General features: G+C 44.8%; 1 long non-coding RNA gene across 1 annotated transcript; it reads left to right on the top strand.

Annotated features, from left to right (window-relative positions):
- The first annotated feature begins 2,790 nt into the window (after positions 1-2,790).
- Positions 2,791-21,677, top strand: LOC122464898. The gene is made up of 3 exons (XR_006289314.1): positions 2,791-3,135; positions 4,633-4,639; positions 21,643-21,677. It is a non-coding gene; the product is annotated as an uncharacterized LOC122464898 (long non-coding RNA).
- The last annotated feature ends 3,967 nt before the right edge of the window (positions 21,678-25,644 follow it).

Raw genomic sequence — 25,644 nt, 5'->3', positions numbered from 1 at the left:
AGTGACAAAGGCTTGTAATTGAGTGTAGTTAGCTCCTTCTTTAAACACTGGAAGAGAAAGGTCAAATAGCCTCTAAAACCCTTAGACAGACTCCTCACCAAACATAAACATTTCTCCCCCTAATTTTATTCTTCAGTTGGAGTTGGCTCACTACCCCCACACAGGGAGTGAGTTCACACTTTTGGTGACCCCTCCATTAGGGCATATTGAATCCAATTCTCCGGCCCTTCAGTAACAATAAAAAGAACACCATTTCACAGATTGATAGATTCCCAGGGCAGAAGGGACCATTGTGATTTCAAGACCCCTGCATCTAAGTGTAAGTGAATTTTAATCAAAACCAGCCAAAATGTATCACTGCGGCAAATCAGGTGCGTCCATGCAAATAAGGTCTGCTCAGGAGGTCTGTTCCTACAGTTCATCTATACAGGATTGGAGAGAGCTCATTCCAATCAATGGCTTCACTTTCTTCCAAATACTTTCTGTTGTGATATGCTCTACTGGGTGTCTAGCCTCTCTGATATCTTTAGGTAAATGGCCAGGTGTATGCTGTGGGACCAGATAGACAGACTCATGCACAAAGAAGAAAACTGGTAAGGTTAGGACAGCACAGGTGCCAAGGAAATGATTAAAACTGTCTGTGTATTGTTGTTGTTGTTGTTAACAACTATTTCCTTCTAATGGTTTTTAAGTAGTTAGGAGAAAATTGTGGTTGAAGATGCCACAGATTGACCCTTTCATTCCAGGGCAGAGGGACCTGACAGACATTTCTCTGTGCTCTCCAAAGAGACCTCCAGCAAAAGAGTGAAGACTAAACTTGACTTTCCTGATATGTCTAAGTTAAATCACAAGGAGAAAAAAAAACACTCTCAAAAAGAAAGTCCTTCAGGTTCACGGATGCCTTATAAAGATACAAAATGGGGCACAGGCTCAATGTAATTTTCTCCTTTCCAATTAACTGGCAGTAACCTGGATTAAATATCAACAAGGGATGAGAGCATTTTGAGGGCAGGTTGATCTTCCTCAAACTTCAGTAAAGGTTCACTCCACCATCCAGTCGGTTCTCAAAGGAGGCCAAGATGAGGTTTGTTGGCAGAGAAAGGTGAAGAGGAGGTGTTTCTTATTGTTTGTGCAGAGGTTGATTGTTATTTATCTGGAGCTGTTTGTCCATCCCAAATTGTGACACCCACAGTTTCCAGCTCCTCCCAAGCCCAGGTGTGTTCATCAGTGCTACAGCCAGGTTGCAATTAAAGACAGATGCTTGAGTTCCAGTCAGCAGCTGGAGGGAAACCAGCACCTGTGTGGAAAGAAGAGGACTGAGCTGGCCAGTCAGGTTGATGTGCTTCTTTCTTGTTTCCCCACTTGGCATGGAAGCATCCAGTGTCTCCATCATGTCTCTGTGGAGAAAGAGGTAACTGCTGCCTCCCTCCACTGACTAGACAACTGCAGTAGGGTGTAATGACTGAGGAATTAGATGGACAGATCACCCCTGTTCCAAACCCCTTCCAAAGACATATTACAAACCTGAACAAGGCACCCAGGAGAGAAGCCGATCTAACATTACATTAATTCTTTCTTACACTTGTTAAATAAATCCACTTGTTCTCAGAAGGTTGTTTGCCAGTATATTGCTCTTGTCACAAGCTCCCAAAGGCAAGTGGCACTAGTGAGCCAGACCTGTATGGTAATAAGTGGTTGGTGTAGACGGGGTGTTGTACGTAAACCCTGGTCACAGGGTAGGTCTGCACTACAGTCCGAGGTGTGACTGCAGCCCATTTAGATGTACCCGAGCTAGCTTTATCTAGCTAGCTGGATAAACTATAAGAATAGCAGTGAAGCCATGGCAGCTTGGACAGCAGCATGGGCTGCAGAAGTCTATCCAGGGCCCTGGATACATATTTGAGTTGCGAGCTTCAGCTTCTGTGGCATCGCTGCTATTGGTACCTCAGGTAGCTAGACCAAAGCTATTTCAGGTGTGTGTACGTGTGCTGGAATCAGACCTCCGATTGCGGGGTAGACATATGCTGAGAGTGGGAGACTTGTGTAATTCCATTCTAGGACAGGACAGTGCCCAGTGCCTCATGCCTAAGGGGGACATTCAGAGACCAGTGAGAGCACAGAGGTGCAAGCAGCCCTGTACTTTTGATATCAGTCATTGAAGCTTTTCAATTTTTCTTACATTTTCCAAGGCAGAGCGTGAAGCTCAATCACGTCTTCTTCTCCCGTACCAGAATCATGTGAATGAGACCAACTCTGCGAGGTGCTTAGCACCAGTAGGCACAATTTGTGTCTGTACTTTTTACTATTATTGTTGAGACTGAGGGTTTGACATGAAATTGTGTCAAGTTGGCCAAGCACCACACTGCAGGCAGGCCCCTGGGAAGTGGCCTGCAGAAGTAAGTGGCTGATCAGAGCTGAACCAGCAGGAGTTCGTTATATGACCCAAGACATTTTGCACTAACCACAGCGGCCGAACGTCTATGACACAATCTGGGATGGCACAAGATGTTTTGCACAAAGACAATGGAATTTTTCACAGACAGAGTTGCAAGAATTCCAACGTCCAAATTGTGGCTGGACCATTCAAATCTTCCCCAGAAGCAGGGGTCACTTTCTGATTGGCTGACAGCAGCTTTGCCAAGAAGAAAACAAGCCTTCAGTAACTGTATAAAACAGGCTGGTTTGATCAACATGTTACTCCCGGAAGCTGAAATATCTGGATGAGAGAGACAGTGAGCAGGACTGTCATCACCTGGCAACCGAGAGCACCCCCTGTCTGGTAAGTATTATAGCAACTTCTTTCAGAATCATTCTTTTAATTCCTCCTTTAAATTCCTGGCTAGGAAAATGGCTGTGAGATCCAGAAAGAGAAGACAAACATAGTTGTCATAATCCCTTGGGTGAATGAACTACCTGAGTGAACTTTTTAGGTATTTTGAGAAAACACGTAGTGTTCTGAGAGGCTGAACTGGAGAACACGCCTTCATGCCACTTGGAATGGAGAAGTAAAAAGCTACACACGTTATGTTTACTCACAATGCAAAAGTTTCACCGCTGATGACTGGGGACCAACTGGCTAAGCAGAAAAGGACCTGGGGATTACAGTGAAGGAGAAGCTGGATATGAGTCAGCTGTGTGCCCTTTTTGCCAAGAAGGCCAATAGCATATTGGGCCGTGTTCGTAGGAGCATTGCCAGCAGATCGAGGGAAGTGATTATTTCCCTCTATTCGGCACTGGTGAGGCCACCCCTAGAGTATTGCAACCAGTTTTGGGCCCCCCACTACAAGAAGGATGTGGAGAAATTGGAGAGAGTCCAGTGGAGGACAAGAAAAATGATTAGGAAGCTGGGGCACATGACTTATGAGGAGAGGCTGAGGGAACAGGGCTTGTTTAGTCTGCAGAAGAGAAGAGTGAGGGGGCATTTGATAGCAGCCTTCAACTACCCAAAGGAGGGTTCCAAAGAGGCTGGAGCTCCGCTGTTCTCAGTGGTGGCAGATGACAGAATAATAAGCAATGGTCTCAAGTTGCAGTGGGGGAGGTCTAGGTTGGATATTAGGAAAAACTATTTTACTAGGAGGGTGGTGAAGCGCTGGAATAGGTTACCTAGGGAGGTGGTAGAATCTCCATCATTAGAGGTTTTTAAGGCCTGGCTTGACAGCCCTGGGTGGGATGATTTAGTTGGTGTTGGTCCTGCCTTGAGCAGCGCGTTGGACTGGATGACCTCCTAATGTCTCTTCCAACCCTGATATTCTAGGATTCTGTGATTCTATTTAAAAGCTACCTGAGTTAAAACCATCTACAGAATAATTCCAGTTATCCAAGTTCCTTTTATCAGGAAATCCTAGTTATCCAAATTCACAGTGTGTCCCTCCTGCAGCCCTGTGTTAGTTAATCACCCATTGATGAACTAACCTTAAGCCTCTGGGACCTACAATTTGGTAATATTTCTGGAGTTAAGGATAAGGACAAAGAGCAAGGGAACGGAGGGGGGATGATGGAGAAGGTAGCGGAGAAGAGAAAAGGTGGGGGGAGGGAGAGAGAGAGAGAGAGAGAGATAACAAGCAAGAAACAAACAGATAAGAAGGTTAAGGTGAAGACTGAAAGGAGAAGTGTTGAGGGAGAGAAAGGACAGTGGAGACAGAAGAGGAGTTCAGCGAAAGAGAGCAGGGCAGGAGGGCAGGGAATGAAGGGAGGCTGACAGGAGGGTGGAGGAGAGAAAAGGGGATGGAAAGAAGGAGAGATGCAGGAAGAGGGGCTGCATCTGCATGAGACAGAAATCTCTTTTGTGCTGCTTCAGTGCTTCCAAGCACTGTCAGCCCTGGGCTCTGTAAGCTCAGTTACAGATCGTGAGGGCTGGGACTGGTTCTGGTTCTCTCCTCCATTTCTGTGAGGACCGGAAAATAGCATAAAGATGATCATCTAACCACCTTTCTTCTTCTTTCTATAATTTCTTATTGCTTTTAAGTGCTGTGTTAAAGCATATAAAGTATGTAAATGTGCAATAGTTCTCCACTCTGCACTTTGAAAGAAAGAGGAAGAAGCTTTGAATTGGCTGGTAAGGGAAGCCTTGTTTCCACTATTTGAATATTTAGTCAGCTTTGAATGTTTGGTAAAAGTGGCCTAAGACCGAAGGTTACTGGTAAAATTCCAGAGAAATTGGAATAGTTGCAAAATGAGAGGGTCTCCGACTGGGGGAGGGGCATGTCACACTTTCCAGGGTATAGTGTTGAGCCTTCTAGGAATTCAGTAATTATACAGTGTCACAATGCCACCCACTGAAATTTGCCCACCTGCCTTTCCCCATCATGACGGAGGAGCATCTGGACCAAATTTGAGTCAAGTTGATGGTAGCTGATTTAAACCATTATGTGCATTATATGCCTAGGGCTTAATGTGTGAGACCTACTTGAATTGTCAGTCTTAGTACTTAAATAATCTGTCTGATTTTCTCATTCTAACCTTGGAGTTCTCTGGTTGCAATGGCACAGGCACCCCCATAATTCCATTGTCGAACAGACTGATCCAAAATGAATAAGAATCTGCATTTAAATATTCCTGCTTCAATGTTGGTAGCAAAGTCACCTCCCCAGTGTAGTAAAGAACTAGGATAAGGTTTTCCTTGGTAATAAGATTGAGGTAACACTTGAAATGAATTGATGTGATTTATTATTTTTTTGGTTAATTGTAACATCACATGATGAAATAATTCTTAGAAATTTCATAAACATGAGCATCCAACCACCTTTATTTTGCTCTCTGTAATTTCTTAATTCTTTTCAATTCTATTTTGGCAATAAAGCACTTAAATGTGCAATAATTCTGCACTCTGTACTTTGGCTAAGGAAAAAGGGATTTCAATGAGAAATGCAATGCAGGTAATTGGTGAATTAAAATTATTTACAGAACATCTGTTTTTAAAAGATATCTTGCTTCATAGAATTGTATTTCTCTGAAATCCTCCTAGGACATCTATGGTGCTGTGTGGATAATCAGAACACACATTAAAATATTATTTTGATTAAAGCAATATTTGTACAGCTCAGCAGGTCACATTGCCCCGTGTCTTCTCTCTATCTTGGTGTCTCTTCTCTCCAGCGACGCTCAGTTCCCAGCCGACCTTCAGCCATGAAGTTCCTTTACCTGCTCTCTGCTATTGTCTTCTTGATGCTCATCGATGCCCCAGGTAAGATGTAAATGAAAACAAGCAATAATAAAAAGGGATATTGGGGAGCCTGTAGTAACGTTGTCTAACACTTTCAAGTAGAAAAAAAGTTCTTACCTTTTCTTTGGAGCTCTTGTGCCTGCCACCAAGAAAAAACATTCAGATTTGACTGACTTATGACCAGTCAGAAAAAAAAATAAATCCACATCCCATCAGTATTTTCCTCAGATCTTGTTGAGGCTTCCTGCTTGAGCCACCCACATTCTATCTTCACACCATAACGGGCAATCACAGAATCTGGATGTGATACTGACAGATGAAGTCTGTCCAAGTCCTTTCAATATCCCCTTGGGTTTGGGAGAAGATGCACAGGGAACCAGGAGACCATGAATTGAAATATAACTTCTGCTGCTGACTTGTGTTAATAATTCTGTGATTTTTACCACCTGACTTCTTATGAATCAGGTCTCATGTCCTACTCAGAGGTTATGCTGCTGGGCACAGAACCCAGATCTCCTAAATGGCAGCTGTTCATCTCAGTGTCTTAGCCCCACTGGGTCTCAAAACCTTCCACAACAACATGCTTGACTTTGTTTTGAGAAATGATATCATCTGGGTTTGGGACAGTCTTTGCAGCCATGACAATGCATCATGTAGGGGTTCAGTTTCTATCCATTGGCTGTAGATAGTTTTGTGAAAACACAACAAATGTTCTAAACTAAATATTCTAAAAGATTTGGCTGTGCACATTTGGGCTGCCTTCTCAAAATAGCACGTCAATCGGGTATAACCAAACACTGGTGATTGGTCATGAAGGAACAATTCCTGAGTGGGTCTTGCGAAGAAATTCTGAGCAGAATCTCAGAGACGGGCAACCATTCAAACCTGGAAGGGACTCTCTCAGGTCAATCTCTTTCAAATCTTTGTAGTCATCCAACCCAGCACTGAGACAGTTCAACCCTACTTAGCCAAATTGCATTGATGATTCTGCCTGGCACATCATTGTCAGAGCCTGACAGAATCAAAACCATACATCAGCCTCAAAGGGAAGTAAGCAATGCAGGCAGCCCCTTGCTTTCCATCCCTTAAGGGCATGGGGCAATGAAGGATGTCCATGCTGAGAGCTGTGGTTCTAAAATCGGCAGCTGGAAAGTCAATGTCAATGTTTAATTAAATCACCCCATTCTCTTCTTAGATGCTGCCATTGAACATGAGTAGAAGTACAACCACTGAAATTGTACTGAAGCCATGATAAACTTTTGCACGGGAAGATAATTGGGCAGACTTGGTCAGGTCTCAGTGAATGAGAAATGCCTGTCATCTTGGAATCATAACTGTAATTTACCCTGCATTACAGAATGATGATTAAGGCTTTTTCTTTGTCAGGTTTCTCCCATGCTCTGCTGACCCACAAAGCGTGCAGACGCCGTGCGGGTGACTGTCACTTTTGGAAATGTCCCACCAATGCTTTATACCTTGGCAAATGCGTTTTTGGCCATTGCTGTCAAAGGTAAGCTCCGTGTTCCATAAGGGAGACCCTGCAGTGTGAGCAGAACTGTTCAGTATTCTCTTCTCATTTAGGAGCTGATGAATCCTTCTGTCCTTAAAGCAGCTGAGCTCTTAGCGCTCTATTTTCCCCCTTTTGCAAACCAGGGCAGGTCATTTTAAAAATCTGGGTGACATCAATGATGACGTTGTTCTGAATGAATTTGAATTGGTTTAAGCATGAAGGTCCCTCTCTAAAGTTAACTCGGCCCCATTGCAAATCTGCAGCCCGTCCTATTCCTGATCTGCTTCTTTCTGACTGTAGGTGCCATAAATTATACTGGCTGCTCAGTTGGTCACATTAATGTTGCAGCAGGAACAGGTCCTAGAGAAAGAGATGGGAGGGGGAGAGACTTTCCCAGCCACTAAAACACCAGAGAGCCAGACTGGGGACAAGAGATGTGAAGCTGGGAGCTCCTTGGGCCTGCAGAGTGGGAGCCAGAGACCTAGGCTAGAGTGCCCTGCTCTCTTGGCCAATTCACTGAGCATGCCCAGAGATCTGTGCTATCACCAGGCAGGGCTGCTAGCATGGAACTTACACCAGAACAGAGTCAGGTTTTAAGTAGAATTAGAATTTCCCTGCATTCCTTCAGAGTTAGTGATCTATCATCTAAACATCTATCCGTCATTTTAGTTTCAGCTGTAGACAAGGTGTGTTTGATAGAACAACTGTACAAGGGTGTGAGTTGTGCTTTTCTAAACTATCGCTTTTTTGTAGACAGCCAGTTCAGCAGTTTAGATACTATGTCTGTTAAAACACTATAAGAGAATGTTGCAGTAGGGGCGATGGATTCCCTGTGCTGGAGTTAACCCAAAACCACTTCACGCACCGTTCAGTGACTGGGCAATTTGTCCCGTGACATTTGATTTGAAATCCAGCCTCATATTATTCTTGTTCTATGGGGAACATTAAAAAATCTGAGTCTCCATTCTTCATGCAGGCGTATATGGAGTGACTAATTGTCTAGGCAGGATCTCTGGGATTCTGGGAGACAGCCACCCGCTTCAAAAATCATTGGATCCTGCTTCAATAGAACCCTGAAATGCTGATCATTTGGGCTGTAATGAACCCTGTGAGCTGGAGAAATTCCAGAAGAGGGCCTTGTATCCCCCATATAAGATTTGTAACTCTCCCTTTAATAAAAGCAAGCTGGTGTGAGATCATCATGTTGAAGTGTGTTTTTGTGTTGGTGGGAGGCAAGGGGCTGTTTCTATCATTCTTCTCCTTTAGAAATCCATCTCATTCATTTTTTAAAAATTAAAATTAAAATAAAATTGAAATAAATTAAATTAAAAAGTCACTTTCACATGTTAATACCACACAAGGTTATTGACATACCATGGTCCACACATCCTCTGCATGTTTTTCAGTTAGCTCTTTTGAGTGGATAGATCTTTATTTCATACATTTATTATGTAACCTACCAGTTAGTGGAGTCAGAGGAGCTGGGTTCAGTCACAGGTTGATTGTACGGTGTACAACCCTCACCACAGTGCTCCATTCACCTCGACCTTCCCTCTGCTCTGAAACTTCAGTGAGAAAAAGAAAAAATCAGGCCAAGCCGCGTCTAAGCCCTGGCTGTGCTACACTGACTTCTGTAAACCAGGAGTAACTCTACTGAAGTCATCGGAGTTATACTGGTGTAAACTGGAGTAAGTGAGTTGAGAATCAAGCTTCTGATTGTTCATAAAAGACAAGAACAATTTTACAAAAGGAAAAGTTTTCTGCCATTTCCTTTAGTCACATGATCTCCCAACAGCCGTAACTGATCCCATCCCAAAGGTTCCCTGAAATTAACCTCATCCATTGGACCATGCATCCAACATTTCAGGCCGGTTATTTTTAATTCTTTTGTCAAGGTTCCTTCCCCACTCTGAACTCTAGGGTACAGATGTGTGGACCTGCACGAAAACCTCCTAAGCTTACTTTTACCAGCTTAGGTTAAAATTTCCCTAAGGTACAAACTATTTTACCCTTTGCCCCTGGACTTCCACTGCCACCACCAAACTTTATCTGGGTTCCTGAGAAAACATAGTTTGGACACGTCTTTCCCCCCAAAATCCTCCCAACACTTGCACCCCACTTCCTGGGGAAGGTTTGGTAAAAATCCTCACCAATTTGCATAGGTGACCACAGACCCAAACCCTTGGATCTTAGAACAATGAAAAAGCATTCAGTTTCCTTACAAGAAGACTTTTAATAGAAGTAAAAAGGAATCACCTCTGTAAAATCAGGATGGTAAATACCTTACAGGGTAATTAGATTCAAAACATAGAGAATCCCTCCAGGCAAAACCTTAAGTTACAAAAAAGACACACAGACAGGAATATTCATTCTATTCAGCACAGCTATTTTCTCAGCCATTTAAAGAAATCATAATCTAACGCATCTCTAGCTAGATTACTTACTAAATTCTAAGACTCCATTCCTGTTCTGTCCCCGGCAAAAGCATCACCCAGACAGACACAGACCCTTTGTTTTTCTCCCTCCTCCCAGCTTTTGAAAGTATCTTGTCTCCTCATTGGTCATTTTGGTCAGGTGCCAGCGAGGTTACCTTTAGCTTCTTAACCCTTTCCAGGTGAGAGGATTTTTCTTCTGGCCAGGAGGGATTTTAAAGGGGTTTACCCTTCCCTTTATATTTATGACACGCCCCCCAAATCTCAGCTAGGGTGAAACGCTGGCTGGGATTTCTTCCTGGAGCTTTAGGAAAAAACAGAGTTAATAAGACACATGCACCTCTAAGTATACTACCAAGTACATAAAGACTAACAATATTTTCCACATCTCAAGGACGATTTTAACCAGTTGATTCTGGGAAACTTTCACGGGAAAGTGCATCAGCCACTTTGTTAGTAGCTCCTGAGATGTGTTGGATGTCGAAATCAAAATCTTGGAGAGCTAAACTCCACCGAATAAGTTTTTTGTTATTTCCCATGGCGGTATGAAGCCACTGTAGTGCAGCACGGTCGGTTTGCAGGTGGAAACGCCGTCCCCAAACATATGGGCGTAGCTTTTCCAGAGCGTAGACAATGGCGTAACATTCTTTTTCACTGACTGACCAGTTGCTTTCCCGCTCAGACAGTTTTTTGCTGAGAAACACTACAGGGTGGAATTCTTGATCCGGTCCTTTCTGCATTAAAACTGCTCCCACACCACGCTCGGATGCATCTGTGGTTACTAGGAACGGTTTGTCAAAGTCTGGGGCCCTTAGTACAGGGTCAGACATGAGTGTCGCTTTAAGCTGGTTAAAGGCCTTCTGACACTCTTCGGTCCACTGAACGGCATTTGGCTGTTTCTTTTTGGTTAGGTCTGTCAGTGGGGCGGCGATTTGGCTGTATTGCGGTACAAATCGTCTGTAATAACCAAGCCAAGCCTAAGAAGGATTGAACCTGTTTCTTTGACTTTGGGACAGGCCACTTTTGGATAGCATCCACTTTGGCCTCTAGGGGGCTGATAGTTCCTTGACCCACCTGGTGTCCAAGGTAAGTCACTCTGTTTAGGCCGATTTGACACTTCTTAGCCTTAACAGTAACTCCTGCCTCCCTTATGCGCTCAAAGACTTTTTGTAGATGATCCAGGTGTTCTGCCCAGGAATCCGAAAATATGGCCACATCGTCAAGATAGGTGACTGCATATTCTCCTAATCCCACTAGGAGACCATCTACATATCTTTGGAAGGTGGCGGGTGCATTTCACAGCCCGAAAGGGAGTACATTCAATTCATACAGCCCGACGTGTGGTGAAGGCTGACCTTTCCTTGGCGGATTCATCTAGCGGTACTTGCCAGTACCCCTTGGTTAAGTCCAAGGTAGAGATGAACTGGGCCCGTCCCAGTTTCTCTAATAGTTCATCTGTGCGTGGCATTGGATAGTTGTCTGGGCGAGTTACAGCATTTAGCTTACGGTAGTCCACGCAAAAACGTATCTCCCCATCTGGTTTGGGAACTAGAACCACTGGAGATGCTCATGCATTTCCAGAGGGGTGGATTACACCCATCTGTAACATATCCTGGATCTCCCGTTCTATAGCAGTTTTAGCTTGAGGAGACACCCGGTAAGGTTGGACTTTAATTGGGTGAGCATTACCTGTGTCAATGGAGTGGTATGCCCGTTCAGTCAGTCCTGGGGTGGCTGAGAACATCGGTGCATAGCCAGTGCACAGCTCCTTGATCTGCTGTCGCTGCATACGCCCAAGGGTCATGGAGAGGTTCACCTCTTCCACACCACCAGCACTTTTCCCTTCATAGTAAACACCTTCAGGCCACTCAGCGTCATCTCCTCCCTGGGCTGTAAACTGACAAACCTTTAATTCTCTGGAATAAAAGGGCTTTAGAGAATTAATATGGTACACCTTAGGCTTTCAGTTGGAGGTGGGGAATGCTATGAGATAATTAACAGCTCCCAGGCGCTCTTGGACTGTGAATGGCCCTTCCCACGATGCTTCCATTTTATGGGCCTGGAGCGCCTTTAAGACCATGACCTGGTCCCCTACTTTGAAGGAACGCTCTCTGGCATGTTTATCATACCAGGCTTTTTGCTATTTTTGAGCATCCTGTAAGTTTTCTTTAGCAAGGGCTAAAGAGGTTCGGAGGGTGTTTTGTAGGTTGGTTACAAAGTCCGAATGTTAGTTCCTGGAGAAGGTGTAAATCCCTCCCATTGCTGCTTCACCAACTGTAATGGCCCCTTAACCTCACGGCCATATACAAGTTCAAATGGTGAAAACCCTAAACTGGGATGTGGTACAGCTCTGTAGGCAAAGAGCAACTGCTGCAACACTAGGTCCCAATCATTGGAATGCTCTTTTACGAATTTACGTATCTTGGCCCACAAAGTTCCATTAAACTTCTCCACCATGCCATTTGTTTGATGGTGGTAAGGAGTGGCAACCAAGTGATTTACCCCATGAGCTTCCCAGAGGTTTTCCATAGTTCCTGCCAGGAAATAAGTCCCTGCATCTGTGAGAATGTCGGAGGGCCAACGTACCCTGGCAAAAATGTCTGCTAGTGCCTGGCACACACTTTTAGCCTGGTGTTGCTTAGAGCTACTGCTTCCGGCCATCGGGTGGCAAAATCCATGAAAGTCAGTATGTACTGCTTTCCTCTGGGTGTCTTTTTCGGAAAAAGACCCAGAATATCCACAGCTACTCGCTGAAATGGAACTTCAATGATGGGGAGTGGCTGGAGAGGGGCTTTGACCCGGTCTTGGGGTTTTCCCACTCTTTGGCATACTTCACAAGACCGGACATAGGTAGAAACATCCTTGCCCATTTCCTCCCAGTGGAATGACACCCCAAACGGTCTTTGGTCCTGTTCATCCCAGCATGGTCACTAGGATGATCATGGGATAAGCTCAAGAGCTTGGCCCGGTATTTAGTTGGAACTACCAGCTGTCTCTGAGGATGCCAGTCTTCCTGGTGTCCACCAGAAAGAGTTTCCTTGTATAAAAGTCTTCTTTCTACAACAAACCTGGATCGATTAGAAGAGCTGAGAGGCGGTGGGTTGCTCCGTGCCGCCGTCCAAGCTCTCTGGAGGCTTTCATCTGCTTCCTGTTCGGTCTGGAACTGTTCCCTTGATGCTGGAGACATCAGTTCCTCATTGGATTGTGGACCTATGCTTGGTCCCTCTGGAAGCGATGTAGGGGATGGCGCTATTTCCGTTGACTGTGAACTGCTCTCCGCTGGGACACTATGTTGGGGTTCAGGCTCCGGCTGAGCCTCTTGTGTAGGGTTATGGGCTGCTGCCGGTTCAGGTTCGGTGGGGCCCTCTGGTGTTGAGATTGCAGGTACTGGATTCAGTGCTGTCAATGGGTCTGGTGCTGGTTGTTCTGCTGGTTCCAGTTCTGGGACTGGTTCCGTCTGGGTCTCTGGGACTGGATCCACTACTGCTGTTGCAGACATTGGCCTGGGGTCCAGGTCCATCACCTCTGACTGGGTCCTGATAGAAGTTTCCGGAACAGAGCTAGGCATCACGGCTTGTTTAGCCGGGCTGTGGGTGACCATTCCCACCCTCTTGGCCCGCTTCACATGATTGGCCAAGTCTTCCCCCAACAGCATGGGGATGGGATAATCATCATAGACTGCAAAAGTCCACATTCCTGACCAGCCCTGGTACTGGACAGGCAACTTGGCTGTAGGCAAATTGAAAGAGTTGGACTTGAAGGGTTGAATCCTCACTTGGATCTCTGGGTTGCTTAAATTGGGGTCCACTAAGGAAGCATGGATAGCTGATACTTGTGCTCCGGTGTCCCTCCACGCGGTGACCTTCTTCCCGCCCACACTCACAGTTTCCCTCCGCTCCAAGGGTATCTGGGAGGTATCTGGGCCTGCGGACCTCTGGTGTGATTCCGGTGCAATGAACTGTAATCTGTTGGGGTTCTTGGGGCAGTTGGCCTTTACATGCCCCAGCTCGTTACATTTAAAACATAGTCCAGCTGACGGGTCACTGGGGCAAGGCGGGTTGCTGGAGAACGGGGTGGTGGGACGATAAGGTGTCTGGAGGGTTCTTTGGGAGGTAGGTGGGGCCTTGGGTGGCCCCTGGTAATAGGGTGTGGTCTGGGGTTGTCCCTTCTGGTCTCCGCTCCAACTGCGACCAGTTTTCTTCTTCTCTGCCACCTCTACCCATCTGGCTCCAATCTCTCCTGCCTCAATTACAGTTTTGGCCTTCCCATCTAGGATGTATCTTTCTATTTCCTCAGGAACACCCTCTAAGAATTGTTCCATTGGCATTAGGAATGGCAAATTTACTGGAGATTCAACACTTGCTCCTGATATCCAGGCGTCCCAATGTTTCACAATGTGGTAGGCATGTCGGGTAAATGACACGTCTGGTTTCCACCTTAGGGCTCTGAACCTCCGACGAGACTGCTCGGGTGTTATCCCCATTCTGACTCTCGCCTTGGATTTAAACAGTTCATACTTGTTCATGTGTTCTTTAGGCATTTCAGCCGCCACCTCAAGGGTCCACTGAGCTGCGGCCTCAGCTCTACCAGGTATTGGTCAGTAGAGATGCTGCACCCAAGGCAGGCCCTTTCGAAGTTTTCTAAGAAGGCCTCAGTATCATCGCCTGCCTTGTAGGTGGGGAACTTTCTGGGATGGGAAGTGGTACCTGGAGAAGGATTGCTAGGGTTTGTTGGTATATTCTGCTGAGCCTTTACCTTTTCCATCTCCTCCACATGCTTCCTCTCTTTTTTCTTCTCCTCCAGTTCTTTGGCCCTTGCCTCCAGTTCTTTGGCCATTGCTTCCATAGCTCTCCTGTGAGCAGCCGCTTGGTGTTGTTCTGCCTCTTTCGCTGCCTCCCTTTCTTTGTCCTTTGCCTCCATCTCTTTGTCCCTTGCCTCCATCTCCCTCCTGTGGGCAGCCTCCTGTACATCCTTCTCCATCCACATGAGTTCTATCTGTCTTTCATGTTCCTTTTTTTTTTCAGCAGCCTCAAATCTGGCTAATTCCAGCTTTTGTTGAGCTGTGGAGTCTGTCATCCTAACCTCTCTGTTTTTAACTAATTTTACACCCGAGGTTTAGAAATAAAACAAACAAAACTTGGTTTGTAAAATTTTGTTGTGCTGGAATAGGATACCTATTCTCTGATAGTGATTGTCAGCCTACAGAAAAAGACAATTCCCTTTGTCTCTGCTCTGGCCCCAAATCAAAGCAAAAAAGGTTCCAACTATGTCCAGTTGGATACCTGCTTTCTAGCAGCCCAAAGGAAAAAATTTCCTTTTAAAATCTGTGCTCCTTGTTAAAAAAAAAATCAAAATCCTAAAAAACCCCAAAACTAACACTTTTGTCTTCAGGCAAATAGGTAGAAATCCCCTCTAGTTGCTCTTAGGTCTGTGAAGACTTGTGAATTTCCCTGCAGGAGGTTAACTACTCTGCCTTTAGGAAGAGAAACTGCAGTTCCCAAAGACAATTCCCTTTTGTCTCTGCTCTGGCCCCAACGCAAAGCAAAAAAACTTGCAACTATTGCCAGTTGGAGACCTGCTTTCTAGCAGCACAAAGGATTTTAAAAATTTCCTTTTAAAATCTGTGTTTCTGGTTCAAAAAATCTCAAATTGATCTCAAAATGATTTCAAGTTAATCCCACCGCTCTGCCACTATGTCAAGGTTCCTTACCCACTCTGAACTCTAGGGTACAGATGTGGGGACCTGCATGAAAACCTCCTAAGCTTACTTTTACCTGCTGAGGTTAAAATTTCCCTAAGGTACAAACTATTTTACCCTTTGCCCCTGGACTTTCACTGCCACCACCAAACTTTATCTGGGTTCCTGAGAAAACCTAGTTTGGACACGTCTTTCCCCCCAAAATCCTCCCAACACTTGCACCCCACTTCCCGGGGAAGGTTTGGTAAAAATCCTCACCAATTTGCATAGGTGACCACAGACCCAACCCTTGGATCTTAGAACAATGAAAAAGCATTCAGTTTCCTTACAAGAAGACTTTTAATAGAAGTAAAAAGGAATTACCTCTGTAAAATCAGGATGGTAAATACTTTACAGGGTAATTAGATTCAAAACATAGAGAATCCCTCCAGGCAAAACCTTAAGTTACAAAAAAGACACACAGACAGGAATATTCATTCTATTCAGCACAGCTATTTTCTCAGCCATTTAAAGAAATCATAATCTAACGCATCTCTAGCTAGATTATTTACTAAATTCTAAGACTCCATTCCTGTTCTGTCCCCAGCAAAAGCATCACCCAGACAGACACAGACCCTTTGTTTTTCTCCCTCCTCCCAGCTTTTGAAAGTATCTTGTCTCCTCATTGGTCATTTTGGTCAGGTGCCAGCGAGGTTACCTTTAGCTTCTTAACCCTTTCCAGGTGAGAGGATTTTTCTTCTGGCCAGGAGGGATTTTAAAGGGGTTTACCCTTCCCTTTATATTTATGACACCTTTCAATGCAGATTTGAAATCGATCACAGCCTTACTCAGAGGCTGTCATCTCTCCATGTTTATCTCCATTGTATGTCACTAAACTCCAGGCGGCTGCACTCTGAGACAGCAGGTTCCTACTTTAAGGGTGATGCTCAATTAGTAGGAGCATCTTTCTGTTGTCTCTGTCATCTAGTGGCTGAGAGCCAGGTGTGCCAGTTATAGACTTTAGAAATGTAGATAGATCATGGATTATGAGCCCTCTCCCTTCACCAGCTGCACAGAGCTTATCAGCTCTCCCATCTTCTAAGGGTGTGTCTACATGGGAGGTTGAAGTGTCATTTCCAGCTCAGGTAGATGTACCCACTGTGATGGGGTCTCTGGGGTGCAACCTGGGCTGTGGGACCACTGAGCCCTCCAAATGCACCACCTGGGCTGGCTGTCACACTAGAATGCTGATGTCAAGCTCCAAGCCTATGACAGGCACTGCACATCCACAGCCACAAAATCATGACTGGTATAGAGAAAGGAGATAAGGAAGTGTTGTTTACTACTTCTTATAACACAAGAACTAGGGGTCACCAAATGAAATGAATAGGCAGCAGGTTTAAAAAAACTAAAAGAAAGTATTTCTTCGCACAAGGCACACTCAACCTGTGGAACTCCTTGCCAGAGGATGTTGTGAAAGCCAAAACCAAAACAGTCCAAAAAGAACTAGATAAATTCATGGAGGATAGATCCATCAATGGCTATTAGCCAGGATGGGCAGGAATGGTGTCCATAGCCTCTGTTTGCCAGAAGCTGGGAATGAGTGACAGGGGATGGATCACTTGATGATTACCTGTTCTGTTCATTCCCTCTGGGGCACCTGGCATTAGCCACTGTCGGAAGACAGGATACTGGGCTGGATGGACCTTTGGTCTGACCCAATATGGCTGTTCTTATGTTATGTTCTTAGCCATCCACAGGCAGGGACACACCCAAATGAGTTACACAAATTGTCTCCCAGCTACTCATGAACTACCAATAGAGAGGCTCTAGCCAGTTCCACCCAGCTCCAGCCCTGGGCAGTGCAAATTAATGAAATAGTTTGTCACTCCCTCAGTGTGGAGAAGACACATACCAACCTTTGTAATCTGAGCTGAGATTTCCCAAGCACTTCAACCAAAACACACTGTTTTAAGTGAAATATAACACAGATTTACTAACTACAAAAGATAGATTGTAAAGTGATTATAAGTAGCAGGCACAGAGATCAAAGCTGGTTACCTAAGAACAAAAATAAATTTCCAGTCTAAACCCTAACTTAAACAGACTAAGCTAGATTTGAACCAAGCAGTGTTTCACCCTAACAGAGGATACAAGGAAGCGCAGGTCCTCAATACACAGGCTGGACCAACTTCCAACCTGGGACCAACTTCCCCAGTTCAAAATCTTTGTCTTTCAGATGTTCTGCCAGGTGTTAAGATGGGGGTGGAGGAGAGAGAGGACAAGTGATGATGTCACTTTCCCTCTTTTCTACTTTCTTCCAGAGGCTAAAAAGATCCTCTTAGTGACAGAGTTAGTCTACCCCCATGGCGTACGTGCCTTCTCCAAGAGGTCTCTGGAATAGTGGATTGGGTGTTGATGATCCATTCATGCTCATCTGACTGATGATGGCTACTCTTTTGTTGTAATTGAAAGATTGGATGTGGGCATTCCCAACCTCTTAATGTATTTCAGTGACACATATAACAATTCTTCATAAATTCACAAACAATGATAATACATACAATCCAAAAGGATATTAGCATTCAGCAGATCAAGGCTTTTAAAGTGATACCTCACGAGGTACAGTTTGTACAATAAATATCATAATTATAAGACAGTGATGAACATGGGGGCTCCAGGGTGCTACTTTGAGGTAAACGGTGTCACTGCGGGCTGTTACGTCTAAGGTATGTCTACACTGAAATTAGACACCAGTTGCTGGCCTGTGTCAACAGACTTGGGCTCCTGGTGGTCAGGGTAAGGAGCTGTTTAATTGTGGTGTAGACTTCCAGGCTTGGGCTGCAGCCGGAGCTGTAGGACCCTCCCACCTTGAAGGGACCTAGAGCCTGGGCTCCAAAAAACTCTGAACATCTACACTGCAATTAAACAGTCCCTCAGCCTGAGCCTGAGTCAGCTGGCCCAGACCTACCACAGACAGCAACGGCAAAGCTGCTGTTAAGGAAGAGCAGCCACCTGGGAGGTTCTCATACATGCTGGGGCTACTGCAGCCCCCAGGGAACCCCAAGATCTGAGACGCACAGAAGTAGCTAAAAGCTTCTTTTCCTGCCTGTTCCTGGGCTGGGGCATGTGTGCTGAGCCCCTAAGAGCATTAAACAACAGATTGGATGTAAGAAGGAGAGGAGCAAATATTTCTCTTCATGTGGCTGCGTCTCCCTTGTAGAACGCTGAGCTTACCTAGAACAGCCAACATCTGCTAGAAAGCATCTTCCAGATTCAATAGAATTCAGGAGACAGCCTAATACTGTATAATAACAAAAGACCCTAGATGTCTTTATCAACATTTTCACTGCTGCTGATTAGTAAGAAGTGACAAAGGCTTGTAATTGAGTGTAGTTGGCTCCTTCTTTAAACACTGGAAGAGAAAGGTCAAATAGCCTCTAAAACCCTTAGACAGACTCCTCACCAAACATAAACATTTCTCCCCCTAATTTTATTCTTCAGTTGGAGCTGGCTCACTACCCCCACACAGGGAGTGAGTTCACACTTTTGGTGACCCCTCCGTTAGGGCATACTGAATCCAATTCTCCTGCCCTTCAGTAACAATAAAAAGAACAACATTTCACAGATTGATAGATTCCCAGGGCAGAAGGGACCATTGTGATTTCATGACCCCTGCATCTAAGTGTAAGTGAATTTTAATCAAAACCAGCCAAAACGTATCACTGCGGCAAATCAGGTGCGTCCATGCAAATAAGGTCTGCTCAGGTCTGTTCCTACAGTTCATCTATACAGGATAGGAGAGAGCTCATTCCAGTCAATGGCTTCACTTTCTTCCAAATACTTTCTGTTGTGATATGTTTTACTGGGTGTCTAGCCTCTCTGATATCTTTAGGTAAATGGCCAGGTGTATGCTGTGGGACCAGATAGACAGACTCATGCACTAAGAAGAAAACTGGTAAGGTTAGGACAGCACAAGTACCAAGGAAGTGATTAAAACTGTCTGTGTATTGTTGTTGTTGTTAACAACTATTTCCTTCTAATGGTTTTTAAGTAGTTAGGAGAAAATTGTGGTTGAAGATGCCACAGATTGACCCTTTCATTCCAGGGCAGAGGGACCTGACAGACATTTCTCTGTGCTCTCCAAAGAGACCTCCAGCAAAAGAGTGAAGACCAGACTTGACTTTCCTGATATGTCTAAGTTAAATCACAAGGAGAAAAAAAAACCACTCTCAAAAAGAAAGTCCTTCAGGTTCACGGATGCCTTATAAAGATACAAAATGGGGCACAGGCTCAATGTAATTTTCTCCTTTCCAATTAACTGGCAGTAACCTGGATTAAATATCAACAAGGGATGAGAGCATTTTGAGGGCAGGTTGATCTTCCTCAAACTTCAGTAAAGGTTCACTCCACCATCCAGTCGGTTCTCAAAGGAGGCCAAGATGAGGTTTGTTGGCAGAGAAAGGTGAAGAGGAGGTGTTTCTTATTGTTTGTGCAGAGGTTGATTGTTATTTATCTGGAGCTGTTTGTCCATCCCAAATTGTGACACCCACAGTTTCCAGCTCCTCCCAAGCCCAGGTGTGTTCATCAGTGCTACAGCCAGGTTGCAATTAAAGACAGATGCTTGAGTTCCAGTCAGCAGCTGGAGGGAAACCAGCACCTGTGTGGAAAGAAGAGGACTGAGCTGGCCAGTCAGGTTGATGTGCTTCTTTCTTGTTTCCCCACTTGGCATGGAAGCATCCAGTGTCTCCATCCTGTCTCTGTGGAGAAAGAGGTAACTGCTGCCTCCCTCCACCGACTAGACAACTGCAGTAGGGTGTAATGACTGAGGAATTAGATGGACAGGTCACCCCTGCTCCAAACCCCTTCCAAAGACATATTACAAACCTGAACAAGGCACCCAGGAGAGAAGCCGATCTAACATTACATTAATTCTTTCTTACACTTGTTAAATAAATCCACTTGTTCTCAGAAGGTTGTTTGCCAGTATATTGCTCTTGTCACAAGCTCCCAAAGGCAAGTGGCACTAGTGAGCCAGACCAGTATGGTAATAAGTGGTTGGTGTAGACGGGGTGTTGTACGTAAACCCTGGTCACAGGGTAGGTCTGCACTACAGTCCGAGGTGTGACTGCAGCCCATTTAGATGTACCCGAGCTAGCTTTATCTAGCTAGCTGGATAAACTATAAGAATAGCAGTGAAGCCATGGCAGCTTGGACAGCAGCATGGGCTGCAGAAGTCTATCCAGGGCCCTGGATACATATTTGAGTTGCGAGCTTCAGCTTCTGTGGCATCGCTGCTATTGGTACCTCAGGTAGCTAGACCAAAGCTATTTCAGGTGTGTGTACGTGTGCTGGAATCAGACCTCCGATTGCGGGGTAGACATATGCTGAGAGTGGGAGACTTGTGTAATTCCATTCTAGGACAGGACAGTGCCCAGTGCCTCATGCCTAAGGGGGACATTCAGAGACCAGTGAGAGCACAGAGGTGCAAGCAGCCCTGTACTTTTGATATCAGTCAAAGAAGCTTTTCAATTTTTCTTACATTTTCCAAGGCAGAGCGTGAAGCCCAGTCTTCTTCTCCCCTACCTGAATCATGTGAATGAGACCAACCCTGCGAGGTGCTTCGCACCAGTAGGCACAATTTGTGTCTGTACTTTTTACTATTTTGACTATTATTGTTGAGACTGAGGGTTTGACACGAAATCATGTCAAGTTGGCCAAGCACCACACTGCAGGCAGGCCCCTGGGAAGTGGCCTGCAGAAGTAAGTTGCTGATCAGAGCTAAACCAGCAGGAGTTCGTTATATGTCCCAAGACATTTTGCACTAACCACACCGGCCGAACATATCTTACACAATCTGGGATGGCACAAGATGTTTTGCACAAAGACCATGGAATTTTCCACAGAAAGAGTTGCAAGAATTCCAACGTCCAAATTGTGGCTGGACAGTTCAAATCCTCCGCAGAAGCAGGGGTCACTTTCTGATTGGCTGACAGCAGCTTTGCCAAGAAGAAAACAAGCCTTCAGTTACTGTATAAAACAGGCTGGTTTGGTCAAAGTGTCACTCCCTGAAGCTGAAATATCTGGACGAGAGAGACAGCGAGCAGGACAGTCATCACCTGGCCACCGAGAGCACTCCCTGTCTGGTAAGTATTATAGTAACTTCTCTCATAATCATCCTTTTAATTCTTCCTTTAAAGTCCTGGCTAAGAAGATGGCTGTGAGATCCAGAGAGAGAAGACGAACACAGTTGTCATAACCCTTTGAGTAAGTAAGTAAACTTTCTAGGTATTTTGAGAAACCACTTAGTGTCCTGAGAGGCTGAGCTTGAGAACATGCCTTCATGCCACTTCGAATGGAGAAGTAAAAAGCTACACGCTATGTTTACTCAGAATGAAAAGTTGGTTATTTAAAAGCTACCTGAGTTAAAACCATCTACAGAATAATTCCAGTTATCCAAGTTCCTTTTATCAGGAAATCCTAGTTATCCAAATTCAGAGTGTGTCCTCCCTGCCGCCCTGTGTTAGTTAATCACCCATTGATGAACTAACCTTAAGCCTCTGGGATCTACAATTTGGTAATATTTCTGGAGTTAAGGATAAGGACAAAGAGCAAGGGAGTGGAGGGGGATGATGGAGAAGGTAGCGGAGAAGAGAAAAGGTGGGGGGAGGGAGAGAGAGAGAGAGAGAGAGATAACAAGCAAGAAACAAACAGATAAGAAGGTTAAGGCGAAGACTGAAAGGAGAAGTGTTGAGGGAGAGAAAGGACAGTGGAGACAGAAGAGGAGTTCAGCAAAAGAGAGCAGGGCAGGAGGGCAAGGAATGAAGGGAGGCTGACAGGAGGGTGGAGGAGAGAAAAGGGGAAGGAAAGAAGGAGAGATGCAGGAAGAGGGGCTGTATCCGCATGAGACAGAAATCTCTTTTGTGCTGCTTCAGTGCTTCCAAGCACTGTCAGCCCTGGGCTCTGTAAGCTCAGTTACAGATCGTGAGGGCTGGGACTGGTTCTGGTTCTCTCCTCCATTTCTGTGAGGACCGGAAAATAGCATAAAGATGATCATCTAACCACCTTTCTTCTTCTTTCTATAATTTCTTATTGCTTTTAAGTGCTGTGTTAAAGCATATAAAGTATGTAAATGTGCAATAGTTCTCCACTCTGCACTTTGAAAGAAAGAGGAAGAAGCTTTGAATTGGCTGGTAAGGGAAACCTTGTTTCCACTATTTGAATATTTAGTCAGCTTTGAATGTTTGGTAAAAGTGGCCTAAGACCGAAGGTTACTGGTAAAATTCCAGAGAAATTGGAATAGTTGCAAAATGAGAGGGTCTCCGACTGGGGGAGGGGCATGTCACACTTTCCAGGGTATAGTGTTGAGCCTTCTAGGAATTCAGTAATTATACAGTGTCACAATGCCACTCCCTGAAATTTGCCCGCCTGCCTTTCCCCATCATGACAGAGGAGCATCTGGACCAAATTTGAGTCAAGTTGAAGGTAGCTGATTTAAACCATTATGTGCATTATATGCCTAGGGCTTAATATGTGAGACCTACTTGAATTGTCAGTCTTAGTACTTAAATAATCTGTCTGATTTTCTCATTCTAACCTTGGAGTTCTCTGGTTGCAATGGCACAGGCACTCCCATAATTCCATTGTCGAACAGACTGATCCAAAATGAATAAGAATCTGCATTTAAACATTCCTACTTCAATGTTGGTAGCAAAGTCACCTCCCCAGTGTAGTAAAGAACTAGGATAAGGTTTTCCTCGGTAATAAGATTGAGATAACACCTGAAATGAACTGATGTGATTTATTTTTTTTTTGGTTAATTGTAATATCACATGATGAAATAATTCTTAGAAATTTCATAAACATGAGCATCCAACCACCTTTATTTTGCTCTCTGTAATTTCTTAATTGTTTTCAATTCTATTTTGGGCAATAAAGCACTTAAATGTGCAATAATTCTGCACTCTGTAATTTGGCTAAGGAAAAAGATATTTCAATGAGAAATGCAATGCAAGTAATTGGTGAATTAAAATTGTTTACAGAACTTCTATTTTTAAAAGATATCTTGCTTCATAGAATTGTATTTCTCTGAAATCCTCCTAGGACATCTGTGGTACTGTGTGGATAATCAGAACACACATTAAAATATTATTTTGATTAAAGCAATATTTGTACAGCTCAGCAGGTCACATTGCCCCGTGTCTTCTCTCTATCTTGGTGTCTCTCCTCTCCAGTGACGCTCAGTTCCCAGCCAACCTTCAGCCATGAAGTTCCTTTACCTGCTCTCTGCTATTGTCTTCTTGGTGCTCATGGATGCCCCAGGTAAGATGTGAAAGAAAACAAGCAATTATACTTTCGAGTAGAAAATAATTTCTTACCTTTTCTTAGGTGCACTCGCACCTGCCAGCAAGAAAAACTATTCAGATCTGACTGAATTATGACCAGTTAGAAAAAAAAAATCCACGTCCCCTCAGTGTTTTCCTTAGATTTTTCTGAGACTTGCTGCCTGAGACCCCCATTCTATCTGCACAGCATGTACTCTTCTTATAACGGGCAATCACAGAATCTGGATAGGATACTGACAAATGAAGTCTGGCCAACTCCTTTCAATATCCCTTTGGGTTTGGGAGAAGATGCACAGAGCCAGGAACCAGGAGATATAACTTCTGCTGCTGACTTATGTTAATAATTCTCTGCTTTTCACCCCCTGACTTCTTATGAAATCAGGTCTCATGTCCTACTCAGAGGTTATGCTGCTGGACACAGAACCCAGATCTCCAAAATGGCAGCTGTTCATCTCAGTGGGTGGGACAGTGTTTGCAGCCATGACAATGCATCATGTAGGGGTTCAGTTTCTATCCGTTGGCTGTAGATAGTTTTGTGAAAACACAACAAATGTTCTAAACTAAATATTCTAAAAGATTTGGCTGTGCACATTTGGGCTGCCTTCTCAAAATAGCACATCAATCGGGTATAACCGAACACTGGCGATCGGTCATGAAAGAACAATTCCTGAGTGTGCCTTGTGAAGAAATTCTGAGCAGAATCTCAGAGACGGGCAACCATTCAAACCTGGAAGGGACTCTCTCAGGTCAATCTCTTTCAAATCTTTGTAGTCATCCAACCCAGCACTGAGACAGTTCAACCCTACTTAGCCAAACTGCATTGATGATACTGCCTGGCACATCATTGTCAGAGCCTGACGGAATCAAAACCATACATCAGCCTCAAAGGGAAGTAAGCAATGCAGGCAGCCCCTTGCTTTCCATCCCTTAAGAGCATGGGGCAATGAAGGATGTCCATGCTGAGAGCTGTGGTTCTAAAATCGGCAGCTGGAAAGTCAATGCCAATGTGTAATTAAATCACCCCATTCTCTTCTTAGATGCTGCCGTTGAACATGAGTAGAAGTACAACCACTGAAATTGTACTGAAGCCATGATAAACTTTTGCACGGGAAGATAATTGGGCAGACTTGGTCCGGTCTCAGTGAATGAGAAATGCCTGTTATCTTGGAATCATAACTGTAGTTTACCCTGCATTACAGAATGATGATTAAGGCTTTTTCTTTGTCAGGTTTCTCCCATGGTCTGCTGACCCACCATGCATGTAGAAACCGTGGGGGTCACTGTCACTTTTGGAAATGTCCGTACCATACTAGATACCTTGGCAAATGCGTTTTTGGCCATTGCTGTCGAAGGTAAGCTCAGCGTTCCATAAGGGAGACCCTGCAGTGTTCAGTACTCTCTTTTCATTTAGGAGCTGATGAATCCTCCTCTCCTTAAAGCAGCTCAGCTTTTAGCCCCTTATTTTCCCCCTTTTGCAAACCAGGGGAGGTAATTATAAAAATCTTGGTGACAAGAATGTTAACATTGTTCCAAATGAATGTGAATGTTTTAAGCATGAAGGTTCTTCCGTAAAGTTAATTCAGCCACCTTGCAGATCTGCGGCCCATGCTATACCTGTTCTGTTTGTTGCTGACTGTATGCTGCAGCAGGAACAGGACATAGAGAAACACCTGGGAGAGTGAGAGTCTTTCCAGCCTACTAAAATACGAGACTGAGGGTGTAATAGAGCCGTACTCACCTGGTGGCGCCTCCTGCTGGTTGTCCTTGGGAATTAGCTCATCAGCCTCCGGAGCACCCTCTGCCGTCCGGTGATCTGCCTTACCGCTAGCCCCAGTCCCTCCCAGGACCTGGTGGCTCCTCCCTCTGGGGTGCTGCCCCCTGGCAGTAAACCCCACCAATTCCTGAGGGTCTCCCCTTCCCGGGGAACCCCCACCCACTACCCCACCTCGCCTCAGTCTTGGCTGTTGCCAGTCATCGCTTAGCCCCGCTCCCCGGGCCAGACTGCAGTGTATCAGCCA

The sequence above is a fragment of the Chelonia mydas genome, chromosome 3, assembly GCF_015237465.2.
Source record: "Chelonia mydas isolate rCheMyd1 chromosome 3, rCheMyd1.pri.v2, whole genome shotgun sequence".
Classification (NCBI taxonomy): Eukaryota; Metazoa; Chordata; order Testudines; family Cheloniidae; genus Chelonia; species Chelonia mydas.
Note: the sequence above shows the minus strand (reverse complement) of the source record. Positions and strands in the feature narration are given on the sequence as shown.